Genomic DNA, 6,261 nt, shown 5'->3' on the forward strand with positions numbered 1-6,261 from the left:
GGGTTTAAGGAATGAATATAAGGGGGGGGATGTTATTTAAAAATTGATATTTGAATAGCTAGTTTTTGTTCAGTTCTTCGTAATATCTGAAGTTGAAGATTTCTATATTTACTACAAAGAGGCTTGAGTGAGACCTGCCCTAATATTTAGCACCTGCATGTTTGTGTATATAAATTCTATAAGGGCAATAACCACATCTGCATCATCAGATCTTCACATATTTTTTTAAAAAGATACAATAGAACTTTAAGGAAAGAAGAATCTGGAGCAAAATATCACATCATTTTGAGTAAAGCTCAGCAGAGTGAAACAATAATTTAAAATTTGATTTGCCAATAATAGGACCTGAAAAATGCATACAGCAAAATGTGAACAAAATTACAAAGCAAAGCTATAATAACTAAAACAGTATGGTATTGACATAAAAACACACACATAGGTCAATGAAACAGAATAGAGAGTCCAGAAATAAACCTACACATATATAGTCAATTAAGTTACAACAAAGGTGCCAAGCACATACAATGAGAAAAGGACTGCCTCTTCAATAAATAGTGTTAAGGCAACTGAACAGCCACAAGCGAAAGAATGAAACTGAAGCACTATCTCACACTATACAAAAAAATTAATTCAAAATGAAATAAAATCTTGAACATAAGACCTGAAACCATAAAATTCTTAGAGGGAAACATAGATGACAATCTCCTTGACACTGGTCTTTGTCCTGATTTTTTTTAATTAGATACCAAAAGCAAAGGCAACAAAAATGAAAATAACCAAACATAATAACCAAACAAAAATAACCAACTGACTGCATCAAACTGAAATGCTTCTGCATGGGCTTCCCTGGTGGCGCAGTGGTTGAGAGTCCACCTGCTGATGCAGGGGACACGGGTTCGTGCCCCGGTCTGGGAAGATCCCACATGTCACGGAGCAGCTGGGCCCGTGAGCCATGGCAGCTGAGCCTGCGTGTCCAGAGCCTGTGCTCTGCAACAGGAGAGGCCACAACAGTGAGAGGCCCACGTACCGCAAAAAAAATAAAAATAAAAATAAATAAAATAAAATAAAATAAAATAAAATGCTTCTGCACAACAAAGGGACCCATCAACAAAATAAAAAGACAATGTACTGATTGGAAGAACATATTTCTATATAAATATATGTGTGTATGTATGTATATATATATATTTAAAATAAGGTATTAATATCCAAAATATATTTTAAAACTTACACAGTTCAATAGCAAAAACCCAACAGTCTGATTAAAAATTAATAGAGGGGGCTTCTCTGGTGGCGCAGTTGTTGAGAGTCTGCCTGCCGATGCAGGGGACATGGGTTCGTGCCCCAGTCCAGGAAGATCCCACATGCTGCGGAGAGGCTAGGCCCGTGAGCCAGGGCCACTGAGCCTGCACGTCCGGAGCCTGTGCTCTGCAATGGGAGAGGCCACAACAGTGAGAGGCCCACGTACCAAAAAAAAAAAAAAAAAAAAAAAAAATTAATAGAGGATCTGAATAGATATTTTTCTCAAGAAGACATACACATAGCCAAAAGATACATGAAAGGTACTCAACACCACTAATCATCAGGAAAATGCAAATCAAAACCACAATGTGATATCACCTCAGACCTGTTAGAATGGCTATTACTAAAAAGACAAGAAATAGCATGTGGAGAAAAGGAGCCCTACAACACTGTTGGTGGGAATGTAAATTGGTACTGCTACTATGGAAGAGTCTCAAAGAACTAAAAGTAGAACTACCATATGATCCAGCAATTCCAATTCTAGGTATATATCCAAAGGAAATGAAAACTCTAATTTGAAAAAATATCTTCACCACCCCATGTTAATTGCAACATTATTTACAATAGCCAAGACATGGGAGCAACAGAAGTATCCATTGATGGATAACTAAAGAAGATGTAGTACATGTGTACAATGATTATTCAGCCATAAAAAGAAAGAAATCTTGTTATTTGTGATAACATGGATGGACCTTGAGGGCACTATGCTAAGTGAAATAAGATAGAGAAAGATAAATACTATATGATCTCACTTATATGCAAAATCTAAAACAAACAAACAAAAACGGAACTCATAGATGCAGAGAACAGATTGGTGGTTGCCAGAGGCAAGGGAGTGGGAGATGGAGGGTGAATTGGGTGAAGGAGGTCAAAAGATACAAACTTCCAGTTATAAAATAAATAAGTCATGGGGATGTAACATACAACATGGGGACTATGGTTAGAAATACTGTATTGCTTATTTGAAAGTTGGTAAGAGAGTAGATCTTAAAATCCTTATCACAAGAAAAAAAATTGTGTAGCTACATATAGATGTTAACTAGATATATTGTGGTGACCATTTTGCAGTATATAAAAATATCAAATCATTATGCTGTACACCTGAAACTAATATACTATTATATGTCAATTATACCTCAATTTTAAAATATTGTTATGAACTGAAAAAAATATAAGAAAAAATATGAAAATCCACCATCACATCGAATATTTTTAACCCATTATTTTCATTAATTGATAAAACAAGCAGACCAAAAATCAGTAAAAATATGAGAATATTTAAATGATAGATTAAGAAACTGGATTTAACATACATAGATAGATTTTGCACTGCAAAATTGCTGAATATACATTCTTTTTAAACACACAGAGAATATTTATAAAAGTTATTCATATATTAGACCTTAAATTTAATGTCTCAACAAATTTCAAAGAACTGAAATAAATCCCTCCAACATCTCATTACAAGGGAATCAAATCAGAAATAAATTACAGAAGTAAAAGCCCCACATTTTCACAACAAAGACGTACACTTATAGTACACTGGCCAAAGAAAAAAATTCATAATGCAAATAAGATTACATTTAAAAGTAAAAAATAATGAAAGTACTGTTACCAATTTCTGAAGGATGTAGGTAAAGCAGTATGAAAAAAAGAAATGCATGGCCTTAGATTCTTATGATACGAAGGGAGAAGGGATAAAAGTAATGAGATAATCATTCAACTCAAGGAGTTAGGGAAAAAATAGAAAAATCAAAGTTAAACATAAGTAAGGAAATAATAAAGATAAATGCAGAAAGTAATAAAATAGAAAATCAAATTAAATTCAATAAACATGACAAAGTTAAAAGTTGATTCTTTAAAAACAACCCAAGGTAACTCTAATCAAAAATGAGGGAGAACTCACAAATAAATAGTATTTGGAGTGAAAGGTGGTACATAATTATAGATGTTGCAAATATTAAAATGATGGAAGAGGATATTATGAACAATTTTATGCCAGTATATTTAAATGAAATGGAGAAAGCTTAGAAAAATACAAAACAGGCACAAAAGAAATAAAGACTTTACAATATCTGTAATATTTAAATAAATTGAATTAGTAGTCAAAAATCTGCCCACAAAGAAACATCCACCACTATATGAATTTGCCAGTGAGCTCTACAACTAAAAAGATGATAATTCCAATCTTGCACAAACTTTTCTGGAAAATAGCAAAACAAGAAAACATTCCCCAACTCATTTAATGAGTCTGGACTAATCTCAATACCAAAACCAAGTGTGAACAAATATGAGAAAGAGAAATTACAGGCCAATCTTATTATGAAGACAGATGAAAAGAATCATCATAATAAATGAGCACACTAAATCCAGCAATGTATAAAATGCATTATATAATGTAATGACATTTAATTTATCATAGTAATGTAAGGTTTATTTATTAACAATAATAAATAAATCTAAATCACCACATTATTTAGCTAAAGGAAAATAAAGGAATCTCAATAAATGCAGAAAGCTTGGTAGAGAATATTCACATCCACTCATGATTTAAAATACTTTCAAAAACTGTGAAGAAGTGGGAAATTTCTTAATGAGATAAAAGGTACATAAAAAAACATGCAGAAGGCATCACATCTAATGATAAAGCATTGATAGCATTCCCATTGGAACTACACTGGAGGTTCTAGTCAGTCAGTGCAGTTGGGGAAAAAGAAAAATAAGACATAAAATTCAGAAATGTTATGCTTATGAACAAATCACCCCAAATAATCTGTAAACAAAATTATTAGAATTAATTTAAAATTTGGCAAATTTATTGATACACAATCAATATACAAAAATACATTGCATTTCTATATGCTAGTAATAAATAGAAAATAAATAGAAGATATTATTTACAGTAGCAATAAAAGGTATGAAGTAACCATGGATAAGTCTAATAAAACGTGTGCCTCACATAAAGACAAAATTGTAACACTTTATTAGATGTCTAAAGTAAATAAATATGCCATGGTTTTATATAGGAAGCCAATATTTTAAAGATGGCTCCTCATATGGGTGTATAAATTCAATGCGATGTCACTCAATCAAAACACCAAAAGGTGTTTCACTGTAGTTCTTTTTGTCCTGAGAATATATCATCAGTCAGCATACAGTCAGAATAGTGGTTTAAAAGTTATTTGGATTACTACTTTTTTCTGTGTATTAAAAATTGATACATTTAGGTTCATTTGTTTCTGTTGACATGAAATTGTAGTTTTTTTATTATTTTTATTTCTTATTGAAATATGTTAAATTTCTTGAATATGTAACATACTAACATGGTTTGAAATTAAAAAAATACATTAAAAGATGTATACTAAAAGTTTTCTTTCTTCCACCTGCAGCACTTCCTACTCACCCTCTGGATAACTAATTTCACTACTGGTTTATCTTTGTGTTTCCTTTTGCCATGTTATGCAGATATGAACTAAAAAGAAACAAATCTCTAATACAGAGGACTGAGGAAAGAAATTGTGATAGACTCATACAATGGAACATTACAAGCAGTGCAAATGAAAAGAAGGCAGCAAGACACATGAGCATGGATGATTCCCAGAAACATAATAAGGAAGGAATAAGCAAGTTTCAGTGAAACTAAGCAATATTTGTTTAAGGATACACAGACAGGTAAAACAACCATAGAGTCAAGCACTAGGATGACAATGGCAGAAGTCGGGGTAATGATTGTCTTGGAGTTGGAGAAGAAATGCAGTCTGCTGGGGAATAGAAGTGGTCAAAGTTCTGTCTGCTAATGTGGATAATGGTTATACAGGTGATTGCTTTATTTTTATTATTTAAATACACATATACATTGTATATAGTCTTCTCTGTATATGACAAGTTAAAAAAGCTAAAGTTTTGTAAGTTAAAAAAGAATTATAACCTAAATATAACATTTTGACTCAAAAAGTAGATTATGTTTTCTTACTAAAAATTAAACTTCAACGGTTAGTGTTTTTATAGTCTTTTCCACTATGATCATCTCTGCAAATTATATTTATTGACTATTAACTCCTGGTTCAGTGTGAAACTTACCTATATTAAGTTGACAAGAAGGAAAATAAAAAGTGTATTTATGTCTCCTTGCTGTCCACAGGGAAGATAACGAGGCCTGGGTTCTCTTCAGTTGTGGGATAAAGGGAATAATCAGAGTGTTGGATAAGGTTGCAAATTTTTCACCATGACATTTAGGACCTGGCTAGCCTCATTATTTCCACCAATATACCCAAGAAGGGGTGGAAAGATAAGAGAAGGAAAAAAAGTCTCCTTTGTAATTTCAATTCATAGGCTAACAAATTCACTTTCATGGAAATAAACCTAGAGATATTTCATACAAAGTAAGTGAGCAATCTATCATTGTTATAACACTGGGATGTGGTTTTCAATCTCAGTGACTTATATCATCTATGAGTCATATTCCAGAAAATTTCCCTGCTGGCCCTGAGTCAGCTTGAGTACGTAAATGATTTGATTAGCAGGAGGAGGAATCCTAAACTCAGAACAGTATGACTTAAATGGTAACACAATCACCTGGAGTAGGTGACCCTAGGACTTTTGGGGATCTATTGCTCATGACATAAGTACAAAAGGGATCAGACACAGGAGCCCATTCCATTATCAAATGATGATCAGTGCCTGGAGATGTAGCCTCCACTGACTCAGCCTCCACTGATCACATTGGCATGGGAGTGGGGGCAGCTTTTACTGCAGAGTCACTCTGGCTCCCCCACTGAGCTTCCTTGTGGAGCTTAATGCAGCCTTTGCCTTTGTACTCATAGTAGCCTCCTTTAATGCTGAGAGAGGGTAGATGAAAGGACAAAGCACTTCATAAATGCATGGTAGGTATAGGATTGGAGGTAATGACCTCTTATTAAAAATTCCTCAAATTTTATTCTCCTATGCACCCCTCTACTC

The sequence above is a fragment of the Mesoplodon mirus genome, assembly GCF_964341445.2.
Source record: "Mesoplodon mirus genome assembly, chromosome: 3".
Lineage (NCBI taxonomy): Eukaryota > Metazoa > Chordata > Mammalia > Artiodactyla > Ziphiidae > Mesoplodon > Mesoplodon mirus.